The sequence below is a fragment of the Aotus nancymaae genome, unplaced genomic scaffold (genome assembly GCF_030222135.1).
Source record: "Aotus nancymaae isolate 86718 unplaced genomic scaffold, 86718_ANA_hifiasm-v0.15.2.pri h1tg000014l, whole genome shotgun sequence".
NCBI lineage: Eukaryota > Metazoa > Chordata > Mammalia > Primates > Aotidae > Aotus > Aotus nancymaae.
In genome coordinates this window covers 38,563,469-38,586,249 of record NW_026988425.1, presented here as the reverse complement: position 1 = coordinate 38,586,249, position 22,781 = coordinate 38,563,469, and the positions used below count along the sequence as shown (strand labels likewise).

The 22,781-nt window shown below is 39.2% G+C and overlaps 1 pseudogene; it reads left to right on the top strand.

Annotated features, from left to right (window-relative positions):
* Positions 1-18,358: 18,358 nt before the first annotated feature.
* On the top strand, positions 18,359-19,119 carry LOC105722414 (high mobility group protein B3-like; annotated as a pseudogene).
* The last annotated feature ends 3,662 nt before the right edge of the window (positions 19,120-22,781 follow it).

Genomic DNA, 22,781 nt, shown 5'->3' with positions numbered 1-22,781 from the left:
CCATAGATTCTGGTATATTGTGTCTTTGTTCTTATTGGTTTCAAAGAACACTTTTATTTCTGCTTCATTTCATTGTTTATCCATTTGCCATTCAGGAGCAAGTTGTTCAGTTTCCATGTGATTGTGCAGTTTTGAGTGTTTTTCTTAATCCTGAGTTCTAATTTGATCGTGCTGTGGTCTGAGAGACGTTTGTTATGATTTCTGTTCTTTTGCATTTGCTGAGGAGTGACTTACTACCAATTATGTGGTCAATTTTATAGTAACCGCAATGTGGTGCTGAGAAGAATGTGTATTCTGTGGATTTAGGATGGAGTGCTCTATAAATGTCTGTTAGGACTGCTTGGTCCAGATCTGTGTTCAAGTCCTGGATATCCTTGTTTACTTTCTGTCTCATTGATCTGTCCAGTATTGTCAGTGGAGTGCTAAAGTCTCCCACTATTATTGTGCAGGAGTCCAAGTCTCTTTGTAGGTCATTAAGAACTTGCTTTATGTATCTGGGTGCTCCTGCATTAGGTGCATATATATTTAGGTTAGTTAGCTCTTCTTGTTGCATTGATCCTTTTATCATTATGTAATGCCCTTCTTTGTCTCTTTTGATCTTCGTCGGTTTAAAGTCTGTTTTTTCAGAGACTAGAATTGATACCCCTGCTTTTTTTTGTTCTCTATTTGCTTGGTAAATCTTCTTCCATTCCTTTATTTTGAGTCTATGTGAGCCTTTGCATGTGAGATGGGTCTCCTGAAGACAGCACACTTATGGGTCTTGACTTTTTATCCAGTTTGCCAGTCTGTGTCTTTTGATTGGGGCATTTAGGCCATTTATATCAATGTTAATATTGTTATGCTTTAATTTGATCCTGCCATTTTGTTACTGGCTCGTTGTTTTGCCTATTAGTTGACACAGTTTCTTCATCATGTCATTGTTCTTTACCATTTTGTATGTTTTTGCAGTGGCTGGTACTGATTGTTCCTTTCCATGTTTAGTACTTCCTTCAGGAGTTCTTGTAAGCCAGGTCTTGTAGAGACAAAATCTCTCAGCAATTGCTTGTCCATAAAGTATTTTATTTCTCCTTCACTCACGAAGCTTAGTTTGACCAGATATGAAATTCTGGGTTGAAAGTTCTTTTCTTTAAGGATGTTGAATATTGGCCCGCACTCCCTTCCAGCTTGTAGGGTTTCTGTCAAGAGATCCTCTGTGAGTCTTATAGTCTTTCCTTTATGGGTGACTTGACCTTTCTCTCTGGCTGCCTTTAGGATATTTTCCTTCATTTCAACCCTGGTGAATCTGATGATTATGTGCCTTTGGGTTGCTCTTCTTGAGGAATATCTTTGTGGTGTTCTCTGTATTTCCTGGATTTGAATATTGGCCTGCCTTGTTAGGTTGGGGAAGTTCTCTTGGATAATAGTACTTTCCAACTTGGATTCATTCTCCCCATCACATTCAGGTACACCGATTAATCGTAGATTAGGTCTTTTCACATAATCCCATAGTTCTTGGAGGCTTTGTTCATTTATTTTCACTCTTTTTTTGTCTGATCTTGCCTTCTCATTTTATTTCATTGATTTGATCTTCTGTCTTTAATATCCTTTCTTCTGCTTGATTGATTTGGCTGTTGAAACTTGTGTATGCCTTGTGAAGTTCTTGTGCTGTGTTTTTCAGCTCCATCAAGTCATTTATGTCCTTCTCTAAGCTGGTTATTCTAGTTAGCATTTCGTCTAACCTTTTTTCAAGGTTCTTAGTTTCTTTGCCTAGGGTTAGAACATGGTCTTTTAACTCAGAGAAGTTTGTTATTACCTGCCTTTTGAAGCCTGCTTCTATCAAATTGTCAAACTCATTTTCTGTCTTCTTTTGGTCCCTTGCTGGTGAGGAGTTGTCATCCCTGGGTGGAGAAGAGGTGTTCTGATCTTTGATGGTTTCACCCTTTTTGCACTGGTTTCTTCCCATCTTGGTGGATTTATCTCCCTTTGATCTTTTAAGTTGGTGATTTCTGGAGGAATCTCTGAGTGGATATCCTTTTTGTTGCAGTTGGAACTATATCTTTTCTGGCCTGTAGAGGCACTGCTGGGCTGCCTCGGATTCAGTCAGATTGCTGGGTGGATGGTCTTTCCCTGGGGTTTCTTTGCAAGTCAGATTAGCCCCACCTTTCCAATGGCATCTCTCCTTCCCTGAGCTCAATCTTCCTGGCTGGGGTCAAACTGGTGTATTCACTGCCAAGCTCTCTAGCATGCTGGCTTTAGTTTGAGTTTTGTGGGGGTGGGGCCTGCCAGGCCTTATGGCCTGTTTCCCTGCTTTCAACTCTGCCTCTTTCTGTGTGACGGGTTGTTCCATCTCACTGGTGTTGGTCCAAACTTCTGCCCAGGTCCATGCCAATAACTTACGGCACCAGGAGGGAGCCGTAGCTCAGATTTGCATTGACAATCCATGGCGCCCCTTAGTCTGGTGGGGCTCTCGTGCACTGTGGGTTGCAGGAGGGATAAGGTAAGCACAGAATCCGAATTAGAGCACCAAGTGGGTGAAGTCCCCTACCCTCCGAACTGGCTGCATGTTCCAGGTGGAGAAACGCCCCGCCCTGACTCGGTTCGCCCTCCCTGGGTGGCTCTTGCCCTGCTTTAGCTCCTTCCCTGGGCTATTTTCAGAGTCCTACCAGTCCCACCGAAATGAATCCGGCACCTCACTTGGAATCGTGAAGTCCCCTAGTCCTCTGTATCTCATTCACTGGGAGCTGCATTCTGGTGTTACCTCCTCTTGGCCATCTTGGCCAGGTCTCCCATTCTTATTTTTTAAAAGTAATTTCAATAGGATATTGAGTGACAAGAAAGTGAAATAGGCTCAGATCACTATCTTCAAAAGCTAAGTGAAAGGACAGCAAGTGCAATAGCTGAGCACCAACTCTGGAGCTAGACTGTCTGAGTCAAATCTCACCTCTTGCATGCAAATTATATTTCCATGTCTCTGTTTCCTCACCTGTGGAATAGGAACAATATTCTACATCATCAAGTATTAACTTCATCAAGTGGTTGTCAAGATTAAGTGATTTAAAATATACAAAACAATCGGAACTGTGTTGGGTATATAGTAAGCCATAAGTAGTAGCTGTTATGGTTACTATTTTGTTGGATGTTTTTAATACCAGGCCAGACTGACTAGGGAATCAGTAACAAAACAGGATATCAGGCATTTGGTTTTCTTTTTGTAAAAATGTAAAATTTTAGCTGTCCCTTCAATCATTGTCAAATCAGATTCCTTTCACTCTGGCGAAGATCAGAGGTGATTTCTTTGGAGCCAGCTAGCATCCCATAGAGAATGATCAGGGAGCCACAAGTCCCAATTTTTTAAAGAAATGTATCTGCCTAAAGACATGCTGATCAATTGATATTAAATTCATAAAACTTTATAGTTTTATTCATTTGTTTGTTCATTCAACATGCTTTTAGCAAACACTATGTTCAAGGTACTATGCAAGGAATTCCAACATGAATAGGTTGCAGTGATTCCCCACAGAAATTCACATACATGTATTTATATAGTCACCATATTCACAAGTAACTAGAATACAATGCAGTATAAAAATGCCACATGAAATATCCATCAGAAAAGCTTCTTCGATGAGCAGAGTTTCGAGTTGGCTCCTAAAACATATCCTAGACATGAAGTGATGAACAGTGGCCCCCATCAGCCCTTCCTAGACCAAGATTATAAATTCTTTTCCCCAATCTACTGTAGAGGGTTGTTCAGTCTTACAGATCTATTTCCTTACATTTAAGGGAAACAAAAGGGTGATAAAAGGAGCTGCAGTTACTGTGCGTCCAGGGTTGCTGCCTCTTTGAATGCTTGGAGGCAGTCAGTGTTTCTTCTAGCACATGAGAAGGCCAGCACAGCTAGTCCTCTGGCGAAGGGATCAGTTACAAATTCTACATTTCACCACTATCCATCAGCTGATGAAAAGCTGACTGGTCTATCACTGTGGCTCTTCTTGTCACTGAGTTTGGTCATAAACCTTTTGGTCTAGGGGGATATTTAGAGTAGATGTTAATTCAGGAGCACATATACATATTCCAATACTAAGATATAAACTATAAACTAAAGCTAAGCCTTAAGTAAAGAATAAACTGTCTACCCAGAAAGCCGTATAACCCATGCCTGAATTTAACAGAAAAAAAAATAAAAATTAAACCCCTGCCATTTACTTTGAGAGGGCAGTAGAAAGAATGTTGAAGACTATTGAATTTTCTATTCACGTTTCAGCTTGAAATCTATTTTTTTTTTAACTAATAATATTCCTCTCAACCTTCCTTCTCTTTTGAAGGAAGGAGAGAGAATGAATGCCCAAAGCAATCCTTACTGTTTTAGGTTGAGAGTGGGTGGGAGAATGGCTCCCCACACCCCATGACCTGGCAGCTGACCCGCTGGGTATGGCAAGGTGCCACCCACATATTATTGAAATGGCCTGAGGCATAGCCAGCAACCACGCATGTGGCGGTGGAGCTGCCCCCAGAAGAGCTCACTGTACTCTCTCAAGAGGAACATTGCTCCGCCCACACTCACTGGCTGGAGTCTATGTATCAGGGATTGGGGAAAGTGTGGCTAAGGACTGCTGCTGCTTCTAGAATAAATATTCAGCCTCCAGGGTGAACATCTACTTAAATATCCCCCCGCCCCGCTTCCTCAAAGAGGAGGGTGCACTGCAAGCTCAGAATAAATATGTATAAGTTGCTTTGAAGGCAGAGGGAGCTAAGTGCCCCCGCCACCTCCTCCCAAAGTCTAGGCTTTAAAAGGGACTGGTTCATAATGGGGCAGTGGTTCAGGAAAATAGCCTGGCTGAGGCAGAGAGATAATTCTCTCTAGTCAAGAATTTTTAAAAAATTCTGTGGTGCATGTGCCAATAATCAACGTGAGCACCCTCTCACTGTCACTTACTCAGAAGTGTTTTCTTGCCCTCTTCAGCACACTCATCTTGTTCTACCCTTTTCTACCTGTAAACTCCCTTCTAGACTGCCCTTGTGTTCCTTGTGATCTCATTTCAGCTGCATAAAATCATGTTCTGACCTTGTCTTTACCTGAACTTTTGATGCAGTGATTTCTTGTAGACTCCCTCCAGATTTTGTTCATCATGGGATTTTTGCAATAATATTTATTTTAAAAATTATTGCATTCAGATATTATTTGTCTTAATTACTGAGGTTGTTCAGCGTGCAACCACATTATAAATTTTGCTCCTGAAGCAAGTGACTCACTGGTCTTGTCCTAGTCTTGACCCTGATGAGTAGAGTTATTTTCAGAGATTGGTGTACCAACCACTGCTGTCCCTCAGTCATGGTCAAGAGTTAAAAACTCTTTGAAAGTATTAATATATACATGAAGACATAGAGTTCCGATAACAAATTCCTTAGAACCAGAGCCAGTAGTTCTGAAATCCAGCAAGAGAATAGCATGTCTGTCTTTCTTCCCTGCAACTTTGCTTCTATGCGATTCTTCTAAGAACATTCCAGAGAACTTTTGAGTATAGCCTAAAGACCATTTTCTATTACATTATTTATCTGTTATTGTATTGTGTTTTTCTATGAAGTGCTCCTGTAAGTATAAAATATTATAGTCCAATGAAGATAATTTCTCAAGGGACATATTTATTCCAAAATAATAGTCTCCTGATGGCATGTGAATGCTGATAAAGCAAAGAGGAAACATTACAGAAAATAAATGAAGAAGCAAAGCTGACAAGTTTATTTTCAAAGCAGGAGGCATGGATCCTACAATAACTTTCCGCTATTGTGACCGTTTCTATTATTCCACATGATTGATGCATGTTTAATGATTTTTATCTGACATGTCCAGGAACTGCAAAATTGCAAATGCTTGAGTTAGTGTATGCTTCTTTCTTGACAAGTGAAAATTGTTTTATCTGCAAAGCAGAGATCTCGCTCTTAAAGTTAGGTTTCCCTTAGAAAATCAACTGGTGTGACTCTTTCAGCTCGAGGGATGCAGTCCAGTTACCAAATTTGACATCATGGTCCCTGCGCTCCCAATAACATCTGCATTTGTGTGAAATTTTATGTGTATGGTTTTATTCCCATGCTCATATTGCCATTTTGCAGTAGGTTAGACAGTTATTAGTTGTCTTCCAGTTTAACAGGGAAAGAAAACAAGACAAAGAGGAGATAAATGGAAATGTGTGTGGTGCATTTAATCAGGAGCGGACTCAGGGCTGCACACTCACTCCTTTGATTCTATGAGCTTTACTCTTCATTTAACTAAATGGAAGCTTCTGATTAATTTTTATGCTGAGATTATTAATATAACTACAAATACATGGTGACCCACCTATTTTATATGTTGATTATATTCCTTTTTACTTTCCTGGAGCAAAGGCCATGTCCAAGAACTCATCTCTATGTTTCTATTTTTACCTGAGTCCCATCCTTAATCCTACTAAGAGGTCATCGCAGTTTCCAGCTGAGAAGAATTAGAGAAAGGGAATGAATCCTGAGCTATAGAAACAAGAGACACTCTAAAAAACTGGGCTCTGAATTTGTCTTACAAGAAATTGGTTAAGACAGGCAAACAACAGAATAAAAATGATTGTTTTCCCAACACTTTTTTTTTTCTATTATATTTATCATTGTTTCCTCTCATTTACTCTGATCTCTTCCTCAGGCACAGATATTATTCCTATTTGGAGATGTCTCCTCTGTCTGTAATATCTAATATCTCCTGAAATTATTTCTGTCTCTTTACTCCTTTTGATTTTGGAACACGTTTTCAACTGTGTCCTCCAACTCACTTCATTTCTTTCCCACAGTTTCAATTGTGCTAGTTATTTTTCTAACACAAATGTAATCCTATAATCACAGTTTGGTTTTTATCTTACCCCTTCTCGATCACATTTAGAGTTCTCTATTTTTTTCTGCCTACTTCCCAGCCAGAAAAATTGTGTGTGTGTGTGTGTGTGTGTGTTTGTGTTGGTAAACCTCATAGCTAATCTCTTAGAAAATTGTGTGTGTGTGTGTGTGTGTGTGTGGGTAAACCTCATAATCTCTTAGTTCCTGGAGTTTATGTGTGTTCCTGATTTTCAATAAGAATCAAAGCAGATATTTGTAAAATTAAATTTTGTTTCTGCAAATGCCTGTATTTCCACAGCACCTTTATTGAAATGCTCTTGTTCATATTACAAAAGCTTTCTAATGGACCACTTGATGTTTTGTTCTGCTTCTCACGCATGAATGAGAAAATGGCCATCTAGGTCCAGGAATTCTTCCCAGCAGCACAGGTAGATGCTTCGAGGTTCCTAGCTTACTCTTTAAACCCTTTCTACAACATTAATGTAGAGGACTGGGATATAGGGATTATTAGACACCTGAGACATCCAGGGGATATAGAAGAACCCCAAAGAATGAACAAGCCCCACAGTAAACTCTGCACTGGTGCCAGTCTTTCCTGGTGAAGCTGTGGAGTACAACTGAAGGCCTCACTGCTTGATGGACCTTCACATTCAGGCAGCCCTTGACTGGCCATTCCTATTTGCCCAGGGGTCATATTCGCACCTCCATTGCACTCCATTTTTTTGGCTGTGCCAGTGACATAAATGCCTCTTATGGGTATTAAAATGCTGCTCATTTTAGCAGCTAATGGAGTCCGAGAACTGTGCTCCCAAGACATTTTGATGTAACGATTTCAGAGTGACATCAGGGTTACATTTTGATGTAAGCTTTTGAACACATGGTACTGTGTCCAAATAGATCTGTGAAAGTGTAAAATCATTGTTCTCTATTACCAACTAGAGTCTGCACAGACTTTCGAGAACCCAATGCTGATTATGGCAGACATACGTTTCTGTTGTTGTTTTGTTTTTTATTTTGCTTTGTGATTTTTTTATTTTTTTGGCTCTTTGGAAATTTTTGCTTGTTTGTTTGTTTCTATATTGCTGGTTTTTTTTTTTTCTCCAAATATGAAATCCTTAGGAAGTCAAGTCAATACAAAGTCTCTGTTGAATATGGGGCTCTGGAGTCAGCTCACTTAAAATTAAATTCTGACTTCATCACTTACTAATTGCATGACCTTAAAAATTTCCATGTGTCCCAGTTTTCTCAGGTACAAAATTGGGGGTGAGGGTTTGGAGGGTGAATAATAGCACTAAACCCAGTATTTTTAAAAAATTAAAATAAATGAGTAAATATAATGTAAGGCTTTAGAATTGTGTCTGCAATCAGTTTCAGGTAGCGTTTTAAAAACATTTCTTACAAGTAGTAAGCAAATGCATGCTTTCTGAAAAATATTGGAAACATTCAAAAGAATATAAGATTAAATACTTAAAGTCCACCTTACTAACCCTTGTAGTGTAGACAGAAATTAAATTGCAAAAAACAGACATTTTCTTACTCCAGCTAATCAAATGGAAAGAGCAAGAGAAAAGTAATCTAGTGAAAGCGAGAGGACCATTCCTTAGAACCCGAGTACATAAACCATACTTGAGCCAAAACCAGGGATGACAAAGTCACCAAAAGCCAAAGCAGCTCATCTGTCCCCTCTCTCTTTTCCAAATTCTCATTTTCTATTTTATTTTATTTTTTTTATTGAGGTGGAGTCTCGCTCTGTCACCCAGGCTAGAGTGCAGTGGCCCAATCTCAGCTCACTGCAACCTCCGCCACCCGGCTAAACTCTTATATTCTTTCATTTGCTTTGTGCATCTGCTTCTTTCCATTCTTAGTTTCTCTCGGCAAACAGATTTCTTTTGTTCCATTGGACATGCCCATGGCTGACTTTCATCCCCCAAGGGAGGTGTATTTCTAGGCCAAGAGCCCACATCACTGAATTCTAGGGAACTAGGTGAATGAGCAAACTCTGCCACATATTGCGCATGTAATAAATGTTAACTTATGACTTAAAGGGTCTAGATATGTGATTCCCGAGTTTAATAAGTAGATGTGGGCCACGATCATTTCCATATGACACAGAACATCATAGACCACATATTCTAACCAAAATTATTGAGACATACTGTTTTTAAAGAGACATTACTGAGGGCTATAAACGGATTTATTCTAAACTACAAAGACAGCATAAATGTGGTTGTATTTAAAGCTAATGGTACAAGAGACCAGCCCAAAGGCCACCTGGAGAATCCTTAAGGCCCACCAGTGGCCATCAGACCACTTTGACAGCTGCCGTTTTATGTCTATTTATGTGTCCTAAGATGCTGTTTTAAATGACACAGCTTTATTGTTTTGTTATGGTGAGTGCCAGATCTTTTTCCTGCTCTAAGGAGACACAACAAGTTTAAAATCAATTTTACTACTCTTTTTAATGTTCAGTATAATAGAAAATATAGTTTATAAAGACTCGTAAGCATAAGACCACAAGTGCTTCTCCGCCCACCATCATGAAAACAGAAATATCACTAATAGAAGACACAGAAAAAATTAAAAACACACTTGCCTCTAAGCTTGCTTTCTCCCTACCAAGTTCCGTTCCTCTTCCCTATTGCTGTTCCCACCTTTGAAGTTGGCACTGAGCAGAATGGCCATTAAAGATTCCATTTAGCAAAGTGTGCCCAGCAAACATTAATGCCAGTGGCTTGAATGAACACACTGCCTGGAGTCCTCAGAGTTACAAAGGGAAGGTGCTTGTATAGGTCAGGGGCATTGGGCCTTAAAGTGCCACCAACCACAGATGGATTCTGGGTCTGAGCAGCAAATGTGGATTTCTGGAATTAAGATTCCCAGCCCTCTAGGCAGGAAGCCTGATTAGGAAAGCTTGAAAAACCAATGTTCAGAAGAAAATAACTAAAGCATATTTTCTAAGTGTTTCGTGTTTTAAGAATTAGCAGAACAACTAAATTCACTGCCATCTCCTCCAGACTTGTGTTGTAAAAAAAAATTAAATACCATTTCTAGGGAGCAAGCCTGAAAGTGGAGACCTGTGCTAACTAAAAATGTGGGAGGAAATGTGCAGAGCGGGAGTCATGGCCTGTGTTTCACTACCTTGAGTCCTTGAGCACTGGGACTCAAGCACTTAATCTGCAACACGAGGTTTGTGATATGATATATTTACCTTTAGGGTCTCTTTTGGGTTTAGAATCTTCTTTTGTTTTTCTGAAGCACAATACTGTTCTGCTAATGATTTCATATGCATCGAGTTTGACAGAATATTAGTAAAAAGGGCAGTGCCGTGTTAACAGCAAGAAGGCACAAATTTTACATTTTTTCCCTCTAAATCCATATCAATCATTATGTTGGTGAAGATACCCATCTTCCTTTTCTTAAACTTCACTGAAGAAAGTATTTATATACATATAAAAAGTTTATGTATTATATGTAAATTATTAGTATATGTTTAGATTAAAATATACTACACACACACATATCCACCCACACACACATATCCAACAAAGCTTTAGCTTTCAAAATATGTAAAAAAGTACAAATTTCTAAGGAAAAGAAAATAAGTTTATTGAAACATGGTCAAAAGACTTGAAAAAGTGTATCACACACACAAACTAAAGGACAATTCAATGGCCAATAAACATATGAAAAGATGTTCAACATGTTTGATAATCTGGGAAGTGTAAATTAAAACCACAGTGAGGTAATCGACAGAGTGGCAAAGCTAAAAAGTGTCACAATGTCGAGTTATGATGAGGCTCTTCAGCAAGAGAAACATTAGTACACTCTAGGTGGGAAGGCAAATTTGTACAACTCTGGAAAACAGTGCAACTCTGTACAGTAATGCTGACATCTATAATCTGGCACAGTAACCCGGCATTTATACCACAAGAGATACACCTTAGAGAAATGCATAGCTACGTTCCAGGGCATGTGGACAAGCGTGCTCAGAAGAGCCACAAGCTGGAAACGACCCAAATGTTAACCAGCGTGGGTGTCTTTGTGCCCTGGGATGCTATAGAGCAAAGCAAATGAAAAGGCTATAGCTGGGCCAGGCACCATGGCTCACGCCTGTAATCCCAGCACTTTGGGAGGCCAAGGTGGGCAGATCACCTGAGGTCAGGAGTTTGGAACCAGCCTGACCAACATGGAGAAACCCCGTCTTTACAAAAACTACAAAAATTAGCCAGGCATGGTGGCGCATGCCTGTAATCCCAGCTATTCAGGAAGCTGAGGCAGGCAAATTGCTTAAACCTGGGAGGCAGAGGTTGTAGTGAGCTGAGATTGCACCATTGCTCTCCAGCCTGGGCAACAAGAGCAAAACTCGGTCTCAAAAAAAAAATAAATAAAAGGCTATAGCTAACCAACAACTTGGAAGAGCAGCACATTGAGTAAAAGAAGCCAGACACAATGAATTTTTACACTGTATTCCCTTGATGTAAAGTTTTACAACAGGAAAAATAAAACTATATTTTTGAAGGATGCATACAATGGTAGTAAAACTATAAAGAAATGAATACCATAAGAGTGATTGTGTTGAGGAAGAAAGGATATTGTGAAGAGAGCACACAGGGGTTCCTGAAGAGGGTCATATTTTGTATGTCCTGCTCTGGGTGAGAGTGACATGGATGTTCTCTTTATAACTACTTGTTATATCCTAGTTACAGGTTTTCTCTTCTTTTCTGAATGTGCATTATTCATAATTTAAAATTTTCAAAAGAAGGGAAAGAAAGAAAAAGACTAGCAGTTGATATGTGAAAATTAGAATCAATATTGTAGCAGCAAACCATTGCTGATAGAATTTGAGTGAAAGATATGGGAGTCAAAGATCTGATGTAGAATAACTCCAAAATTAGGAAACCTACTAGTAAAATTAGGAGCATTTTTATTCCCCAGAACAAGCAAACTGTGAGCCAAAAATGCTCCTTTTATCTTATTTTACTTTTACTTTGGAAAGGAATTCAGAGATCTAAACTGTCTCTGGGTGCACAACTATGCAGAAAGTAACCAGTTACTCTGTTAAAAATGGCTAAACAAGTTACTAATTTCATAATAAGTAATTTCTTTCTAAGGCCAGTAATAATGCAGGAGAATCAAACAGATCTTTGAAAAGTGAAAGATTCACTCTCTGGTTCCTGCATATGAATCACCCACCTGAATACTCACCTGAAACCCTAGTTCATTATTTCTTTTTTTTCTTATTTCTGTCAGCAATTTATTATTTTGCATAGTTCACCTAATTTATCTGTGTTTCTATTTAATCTAGGATTTCTTCACAGAAGATGGAAATGGACAAGATACATATACAACATGTTGTAATGTTGCAATATTAATAAAAGAAACTGAAGTTTTTTATATATATAAGCTGAAGATATAGATATATAAACTAAAGATATATATGAAGATATGTATATATCAAAAATAGCATCTAGATGTTTTAAATTAATATATTAATTAATAAAACCTGGATGCTTTTATTAATACATGTAAAATCTGAAGATGTATATATTTTTGGTTGTTTTTATTAATAATGCAACATTCTCAGCCTTGGCTCTATGAGCTTAAATAGTTCCAGTTTTTGGTGGATTCCTAGTATTTCCCCAATTATTTTTTTGTTCATGTTTTGCCAATCTTTATAATGCATATGACCATAATGCAGATATTTATTTTCTCTTTACGAGGATTTTTCTATTATACTAAAATGTGAACTACTTAGAAAAAAATACATCCAGAGGTCATTCATCATCAAGAATCCTGCAATGAGAATGGATCATCTTTCTGTGCATCCTGCTTGTCCCCCAGCATCTGAAGGTGATGATGCCGTCATGTGGCCCACTGGAGTGTAACACCACATGCAGATAAAAACATCTTTTCTTTGGTGGGGAAAAACATTGGAGGAAGGGGGAAGGGGCAAACAACAACTTAAACTTTGCTTCACATGTTTGCAATTTGAAATGTTTATATTTCCTAATAATTCATTCCAAATTTTCAGGGATACTTTTCTTTCTAATCCTAAATCTGACTTAAAACTACATGTTTTTCATTACCCAATTTAAACACTTTCATTCCACTCTCTCAGTTGCATCCTGAAGTTCAACTTTTACACTTCGTGATCAAGCACCATTTGCTCAAGTTTAATATATGACATAATCGTGAATATTTTCCATACTTGCAGACAGACCATCAGAACAGTTCATATTGTTTTGGACTTACAGAGACACGGAAATTGACAAGACTCCTTATCTTTAACATGGAATTCACCCTGAGATCTGAAAGCACCCAGTGTTAAAGTAACAAGGAATCTAGAGCTTTGCTGTCTCTATCCCTCTCCCCTTCACCCCATTTTCTGAAGGTGAATAACAACTTCTAGGCCAGATGGACAAGATGTTCAGGCAGAGAGGTATGGGGTCGGGAGGAGGCCTGAGAGGGAAACGTTCTGTTTCTTTCCTTCTCTCAGTTCTTATGTTGCAACAATGGGATGTGGGCATCTCACTACAAGCCGACAGGTAAACTAGAGCACAAGAATCGGCTCCTTTCTTCTATGAACAAAGCCAGCCCTTATCTGGACTGTCTCCTATACATAGGATACCTGACTTTGTGGCAGTCAGAGGAGTGTTTGTATTTTATCCAACAATTTCTTCCTTTGAAATATAGAAATATATAGATAGATATGTATGTATATACATATAGATATGTATGTGTGTATATATATGTATATGTTCTACATATGTATATAGAAGAAAAATTGAGATGCCTTTTCTTTTCTTTTTTTTTTTTTTGAGACGGAGTTTCACTGTTGTTACCCAGACTGGAGTCAATGGCACGATCTCGGCTCACCACAACCTCCGCCTCCTGGGTTCAAGCAATTCTCCTGCCTCAGCCTCCCAAGTAGCTGGGACTACAGGCGCGTACCACCATGCCCAGCTAATTTTTGTATTTTTACTAGAGACGGGGTTTCACCTTGTTGACCAGGATGGTCTCGATCTCTTGACCTTGTGATCCATCCGCCTCGGCCTCCCAAAATGCTGGGATTATAGGCATGAGCCACCGCGCCCGGCCTGAGATGTCTTTTCTAATGCCTCTACCAGGTCTCTGCTCATCATATCCTGGTTTACTTTTGTTGAATAATTACAGTGCAGAGTTATTCTTTCACTGTGGCAATAACAGAAAGGTAAATTGTTAACAAAGGGCTACGCAGGTCCATAATTGCTGACCTTCCCTGGTCTCTAGGTTGTGACTGGTGTGGGATTTTTGGCCAGGCCAGGATGCCATCAGTTTCCATCAACTCTTTGGTTACATCACTGACATTTCTCTCAGGTCTCCAACTCCTTCCACTCACTCTTTACTCTCAGAACACAAGTTAAAGGTGACTGTGGCAACCATAGTTTACTATGTGTATTTCAGTTGCATTTCATGTTTTGGATTTCACATGTTAGTCTAAGGAGTTGCATTTCTTCAGAAAAAAAAAATCTCTTTTCAAGTTGACTAAAACTCAGGAATCCCTAGTGCAATAATAGGAAAGTTCATATGGGCAGCATTTCACAATTTGCTTGCTTGACTTGGACGGGACTTTGCTTTCAGGGCCTAAAGGAAAATTTCCTCATGCGTGTGCAGAAAGGGGTTGTGGTTCTGCAGCAGCCAGTTTTGGGCATTTATGAACTGTGATGTGCTAAAACTAAAGGAATTGCAAGAAACATATTCTGGAAGATAGAATTAAAGTGACTTAAGGAGAGAGAGGGGTCAAGAAGAAGAAAAAGAGAGGGACTATTCATTTTAGGGTGTCAGAAGACAGAACCTGCGTAAAAGCTCTGGATCCTCAAACCTTGCTGAGGAGAGGCATAAGAGGGTTTGGCCCGGTGGCCATGCACTTTTTCCAAGGGATGCAACCAGGAATTTCTAAAGTGATGATCTGAATTCATAGAATTTCACAAGACCTTTGAAAATGCTTAGTAATTGTTTGCAGCTGCTGCTCAGCCATTTCCTTTACATTCCATGGCCCGGGAGACAAACAAAAAATTATTTATGCCAGTTTTTGTGGATCATAGTGTTAGCTGTAAATCCACTCCACCATAGTCTATAAAATATAGTTTTTATTTCATTGTTCTTGCTTCATGTCAAATCATGAAGTTTTTTAAAAGAAAAGAGAAACAAAAATAACAGAATCATTCTTTTACATGTGAGGTACTTGCCCTGCCTACATAATAAAAGCTTGCTAATTTGGATCTGTCTAGATTGGTGAAATGTCTGGATTACAAGCTATTGCATTTCAATATTCAAGTTTTTATCATGCATAGAAATGTCGATGTGAGCTGTTTACTTTCTAGGACAACATGGACGACCCAGTGTGTGAAGCGTGCTGCAAGGTGCTTTGGATTGGAGATAAGGACCACTGGGACCCCTGACAACCAATGAGGCCTCAGGCAAGGTTCCCTGGAAGGAGAGGCCGGGACTAGAATCAGGACTGGAGTGGAATAGAGTGGTACATCCACAGTCACTTCCCATCCTGCTCCCACAGCCGATCTGGCTAAGCGGCACAGTGAGCTTTCCATTAGGCCCAGAAACACCCTGAGTTTTTCTTAACACAGAACTCCAAAAAGCAGCCATCAATCTGTCAACATTGGCACACGATATTAAGCCTAACTGTGGAATTAAAAAATTTTAAAGTTTCTTCTCATACTATCATTCCAATATGCTAACAGAGAACCTTAAAAAATATGCTTTAAAAAATGCAGAAATGTACCCTGTGTATGGATTATAATACACAAATCATTTTTAAGTTGCTTTAGAAGTACTTAAAACATCAGCTAGCTTCAAAAAAAGTGCAGTGGTTTTCACCAGACTTAAAAAGATTTGCTAGCTTCATAAAATACCATCGTCCTTACCAGACTAAGAGGAAAGGATAAAGTATGTTGAAATCATCTAGGGGAATTTTTAAAAAATATTTAAATCTAAGACCCATCCTGTCAATTATCTTTCCTTAAGTCTGTGATGAAGCCAGAAGAGTATGTCTGCTCAAAAATCCATTTAGTAAATTCTGATACATATTCCTGTCCAAATATTCTTTCTGGAGCCTAGTTTATATGATTTATTTCTTTAGATAGTCTGGTATTTCAGAAAAAGCAATGGTAGATGTCATCTCAGACCCTGTCCAAATAAAATTTACACATTCCAAATGAATAGACTGCAAATAAAATGATTTTACCATTGATTGCATTTGCAGCTTTATTTCTGGAACCAAGACTTTGCATTATTCAGACAACCACATAATGGCGGTCACTCAACACTTTCAGTTTCTCAGGCCAAAAACCCTGAAGTCATTTTTAGCTTTCCTCTTTCTCTCACAAACCTCATCCAGTTTGTTCAGCCAATTCTGCCGGCTCTTGCTTCACCTCTGACTGCTTCTCACCACCAACTCTGCTAAAGCCTGCGCGGATTATTCTAGCTGCCCCCAGCTGGTTTCCTGCTTCAACCCTTGATCCCCCACTGTCTATTCTCCACACAGCGTGGAGTGACCCCAGTAAAACTGAATTCAGATCGTGCCATTCCTGTTTAGAAACCCCCAGGTACCCTCACAACTTAGTCCCAGACAAAGCCAAAGTCATCACTGTGGCCTGCAAGACCCTAACCCTTCTGTATTCCAGTTACTTCTCTCTTTTCTCCCTTTGTCAACTCATCCCAGGCCTCCTTGCTCCTCAACATGTCCTGTACCCTCCTGCCAAGAGTCTTTGCAAGTGCTGTTTCCTCTCCCTGGAGTGTGGAGTCCCCAGATCCCCACACTGGGGAGCCTCACCTCCTTCAAGTCTTGACTTATCCACAAGCACATCCCTAATCCCCACCCTCATTAAAATTATAACCCCACTCTCCATCCTGCTGCCCTGATTGAATTTGCTCTATGGTCTATATCAGCACAAAACAACATACAGCGTACTATTTGCTTAATGTTTCTCTTTCCCCATGAAATATCAGCTCAACAAAGGCAGGGATTTGGGTCAGCTTTGTTCACTGTTGTATCTGCAGTATCCATAACTGCCTAGCACATAGCAGGTGCTCAATAGATACTTGCTGAATGAAGAAATAATTAAATGAATTAGCCAGTAAACCATATATTCAGTGACTGAAGGAAGCAGTCCATTAGTGAGCAGTGAACAACCGAGCCAAGGCTTTCGGGGAATTTACTGCCCAAACTTCCATAACTTCAGTTTCCCCCTCTCTAAAATGGGCTAATCATTCTTTCCTTTCCACAGGTCACAAGGTTGCAGTTAGTAACAGATTGGAATTTATCGTAATATATTGAAAGAAATGCTCTGTCTTATCTAAATCGTTTGAGAAATGAATTTGCAATTTGCTATTAATGTCATTTGTCTCTCATTCTCTTGGCAATTTCACTTAGCAATTTCATAAAACACCAATAGCAAAAGAGGGAATAAAAGTAAATTCAAATAAGTGTATTTTGTTACTTATTACCAACTTCAAACAGACATGGAGATTATCTGTTTAATGTACTCTTCATTCTCTTCAGGTATAGACACAGTATTTTTAAAACAAAAATTTTGAATTTTTAAAAGTATTTGTGGGGAGTTGCTGGATGTGAAAGACAGTTTGGAACAAGTGATATGACCCAAAAATATTTGAATTAATGAATAATACTGAAAAAATGTAGGAGCATTTTTTATATACAAGCCATTGTGTTACTGCTTCACATGCATAATCTTATTTTATCCTTGCTTAAACTCTGAGAAAGAAGAATATACTAAAAAATAATTGAGGCTTCGAAATGTAAAGCATCTCGCCTATGGTCACATAGCGTAATAGGTGGCAGAGCTGTGATTCAAATCTCAGTTCATCCAAATCCAAAGACAGCATTTTCAGCAGCTTCATTTTTCTCAGACAGTGGTTTGTGGGGATGGTTGGATAAATATTTCAAATCAGGATAGTTCCAGAAAAATTGGGTCATACGTTTTGAGTGTTTCACATTATCTTGAATTTCCAAGCGTTGACTGTATAAACAAAAGTTGTTATCATAACAAGTCAGAAGGAGAAAAACTGCTGATAGTACCACGGGGTGCCTTCTCCCCAGGAGCACACAAAGTACTCTCCCAATATATGCTAACACAAAAGGCATTCACAGCACACGATAAAACGGGATTTGACATATGTCCTGTTAATCGCATCAATGGAAGATACAGACAGCTCTCAGAGTGATTCTTTTGCAATTTGAATTATTCAGTCGAGCTGTGTCTCCAGAGGTGAATAAACTATAGCTGAGACCACAGAGTCACCTCCTGACTTCCTGTCTGGACCACAACTTATTTCCCAGTGAAAGTGTTTCATCACATTACTACGCCAAGTAGATGTCTTTAGTATGTCTATAATTTGAAAGTAAATGCCTGTTCCTCCACATAGATAAAGCACTTGGAACAATAACTTGTACAAGGTAAACACCATAGAATATTAGCTGTTATTTTTATTGTTACTGGCACATAGAGAAACAAAATGGAAGCTGGAGGCATCACTATTGTGTATGACTCACTCCTACGACAGGAGGTGACATAAGCCAATGTGATAAAACAGAGAGTGGTGGTACAAAATAGGTGATTAAAAAATATATGTTGAATGGAGACTAGTGAACAATACAGTTAGGATGGCTAAAGGTGACCCCAAGAAACCAAAGGGCAAGATGTCTGCTTATGCTTTCTTTGTGCAGATGTGCAGAGAAGAACATAAGAAGAAAAACCCAGAGGTCCCTGTCAATTTTGCAGAGTTTTCCAAGAAATGCTCTGAGAGGTGGAAGACAATGTCTGGGAAAGAGAAATCTAAATTTGATGAAATGGCAAAGGCGGATGAAGTGTGCTATGATTGGGAAATGAAGGCTTATGGACCAGCTAAGGGAGGCAAGAAGAAGAAGGATCCTAATGCCCCCAAAAGGCCACCGTCCGGATTCTTCCTGTTCTGTTCAGAATTCTGCCCCAAGATCAAATCCACGATCTCTGGCATCTCTATTGGAGACGTGGCAAAAAAGCCGGGTGAGATGTGGAATAACCTAAATGACAGTGAAAAGCAGCCTTACATCACTAAGGAGAAAGCTTCATCACAAAGCTGAAGGAGAAGTATGAGAAGGATGTTGCTGACTATAAGACAAAAGGAAAGTTTGATGGTGCAAAGGGTCCTGCTAAAGTTGCCAGGAAAAAGGTGGAGGAGGAAGATGAAGAAGATGAGGAGGAACAGGACGAGGAGAAGGATGAATAAAAAAACTGTTTATCTGTCAAAAAAAAAATATATATATATATGTTGAATGGATGAATTAATAAATAAGAGTCCCCACAGTAAACCAGGAGGATCTACAGCAAATTTGTAGATGTATGTGAACAGCAAAGAAGGCTGAAGCAAGAAAGGATGCCCGACTTTCTTGGGCTATACACCCTGGGAGTAAACCAGATTGCTTACAGAAACAGTGCTAAACTCCCTGCCAGCAACATAAAATAAGCAAATACAGTCACCCCTTATATCTCTGGGTCCAGGACCCCAGCACATACCAAAATCCAAATGCTTAAGTCACTTATATGAAATGCATAATATTTGCACATCCTCCCATATACTTTAAATCATCTCTATATTACTTATAATGCCTCTTGCAATGTAGGTATTATGTAAAGAGTTATTATACTGCATTTTAATTTGTATTATTTTTATTGTATTGTTATTTTTTATTTCCCAACTAGTTTTGATCTGCAGTTGGTTTCATGCAGGGATATGTAGGAGCAAATGTACAAATTAATGATACCAGTCACTCACCATTAGGAAGTCTTGTGCTTTACTTTAGATAATTATTTTTTCTTCTACTCATTGCAGTCATAGGCTCCATTTAAGAAGCCTCGACAACAATGCAAAATAACGTTCCAATTCACTGGATTCTTTTGGTGCAATAACAAATAAGGAGATGTTTAATATACCCCCATCTTATCATTTTCCTGTATAATAAGCCAGCTATTTTGAGATGGTTGAATATCTTCTTCCCTTTCCATACCCTTCCTTTCCTAAAACACTCTTGAAGGATGTATTGATCACAGGAAGTGTCCTCTAACTGCTTCACTCACAACTTGCTCTCCATAGGCTTCTGAGGAGAGCGCCCTCATGCACTCTGAAATTGTGTCCTGGGACTCTTACCACAAAGGCGTTACCATGTATTGGTTAACATGTTCAAGCTCTAGCCAGTCATTTCCAGGGGCCCAGTCAAGTCAAGTGGAGAGTATGCAGATGACATAACCATCTAGGGACAGTCCAGAATGTCCTTTTACTATGAGTCTTGGCTCACTGGCCAGTGGGGCAGGCGGAAGGTTATGCTCTTTAGCTCACCAACATGAATTCCAATGAGTTAAATGAAATGATGAGGGGTTGGGTAGTCATGAGATTCACAATACTCAGGATCTCAAAGACTCAAATATAATACAGAAGACGCAAATATCTTAGTTGCAGGGTCTGAGGTCGTGCATGGACAGTCTACAGGGCAGTGTAGAGGACTTCAGTCAAATGCATCAGGTGGCAGAATGACTTAAACAGCAGGACATCTCCTCTTTCCTCTTATGACACTGAGACAGCGCTGCTTAATGTTCTTACTCCTGGCCATCCAGCCGTTTGGGTTTATCTCCCATTTATTCTGAAGTTATGTCTTTACTGTATCAACCTTTCAGAAAATATACTGTCTCAAAGAATTTAGGAGATTCTCAAGAGAAGATTTGGGGGAATAAGGCCTGTGTGTCAAAGACTCTCTCACGGCTGCTACCACAGCCTAGCAATACCTAAGGAACGGCAGCAGTCATGAAGGTAATTAATTTTAATATTACAGTTTGGGATTTTTGATCAAACGTAGGGATAATAATGTACAAAATATCTAAAAATTAGATGCAACTATTTCAAAAGTCAAATAGATGCAGGTCAGAAAAGTTCAAAATGGAAAATTTCGGGTCTAACTTAAGTCAGTGGTTCTTCATCCTGGCTCCACATCAGAATTGACTGGAGAGCTTTTGGGAAATTCACACTACAGATAAGTTAAATCAGAGTCTCTGGGAGAGGAACCTCCAACACTGGTATTGTTAAAAGCTCCCAAGTGATTCAATATGCAGTCGGGGTGGAAAAGCACCGGCATGAATTATCCTGGTTGGTTCCCTTCACCAGAGGTTCCCAAACATGGCTGATGAATGCTGTTGAAAACACAGATTCCTAAGCACAGAGGGATTGAATCAGAGTTTTTAGGGGTGGAGGTGGGTGGAGGAGGAAATTGGTGGTGCTGGTAATGTGGTGGCGAGAGCAGGAATCTGTATTTTTAAGAGCTCATTCTGGAAAACCACTTCATTTGACAATTCAGACTCCTAGGAACGATTCTGACCCTCCATGTTAAGGTTTGCTAACACTAGGTCAGGCCTCTCCATTCTAGATTGTTTTCATTCTTATTGAAAATTTACCTTGACCTCGCTTGATACAAAATAATTCAAGTTTGTTTTCCAGATGGTATTTTCCCTGTCAAATTTACAAGCTAATGAGACTGCTTTGATAAAGATATGTCTTTGTTGAAATTTTGAAATTCCTCTCTTGTTATGCTTTATGAGTGCTTACACCATAGATCTTTCTAAACTAGGAAGAATGCAAAGATATTAGGATTTTTAACTAAGGTCCCTGGTGATGGAATTCTCAAGCCCTGTCATTATTTATCACCTGTCTTTCCAGTCTCTCCCTATGAACTGATTCTTCTGAAGGTTTCCCATTAGCAGGCATTACAGACTACTGTTCTCTCCAGAAGGACTTCAGTTGCTGGGGCACCATTCACTGACACCACTTCCGGAGCAGCAGGGTGACTTCCTGATTTCCTAATATATTTGTTTCCATGGGCCAGCAATATTTTATTCTTTGTGGTTTTGCCAGCCTCTTGATCCACCCTTCTCCTATAATAGAAAAAGTAGAAAGGCACCCTCTCTGCATTTTTCTTCAGTCTCTCTGAGACAAAGCATACTTCCTGTTCAGTAGGGAGGCTTCTCTGCTGGTTGAAAAGTCTACTTCCCACTCACCATGGACTTCCTCTGTCTGAGCTGATGGATTTTAAACTCTAGGATTTTGGTGCTGATCCACTTTGCCTTGTTTTGTTCTGAAACTTTCTCAGAATCGAATTATGTGTATGAGTCAACCTAACTCTACCGGAAGTAAATAATCTGCAAGACTCTGAAGTGTTTTTTTTTTTTTTTTTTTTTGGATGATACACAGTATTCCTGAGTTCAACACTCTAGGATCTGCCTATCCCAGGGCTGGGCAGAAAGCAGATGTTTATAAAATAGTAGGTGTTTATAAAAAGATATTTCATCCCTGGTAGTCTAGTGGTTAGGATTCAGAAAAAAAAAAAAAGATATTTCAATAAATATCTTTGATTTTACCTCATTCTTATCAAAGAGCAACACCAGACCTTTGTATCAACAGTTCTTAGGCTATATGTTTAAAAATGACTTGCCTCTTACACCAGCAGAATATAAAATTTACCTATCCCAGCTAAAGATACAACTGTTAGAGTTCTAAATACCAAACTTTCCATAGAAGTTTTGGCCTAAATTACAATAAAGGCTGTCTACATTGATCAAAAGTCCATGAAATAGTTCAACTTTACACTTCAGTCAACCATTGAATATGACTGTAGTCAATGCAGTTTTCTCATATGAAAGAGAAATGTCAGTAAAGGAAACTTTCCAGGGAAAATGAACATCAGAGCAAATAAGGTCAAAAGGAAGAAAACACTGAATACTCACAATCTCCCAAAACTCACTTCATACTCACAGAGAGCAGATATGCAAAAATAAGGAAGTGATTTAGGGAAGCATCACATCTTAAACACATTTGTTTTATCATGCATCCACCACAGGGCTAAGCAG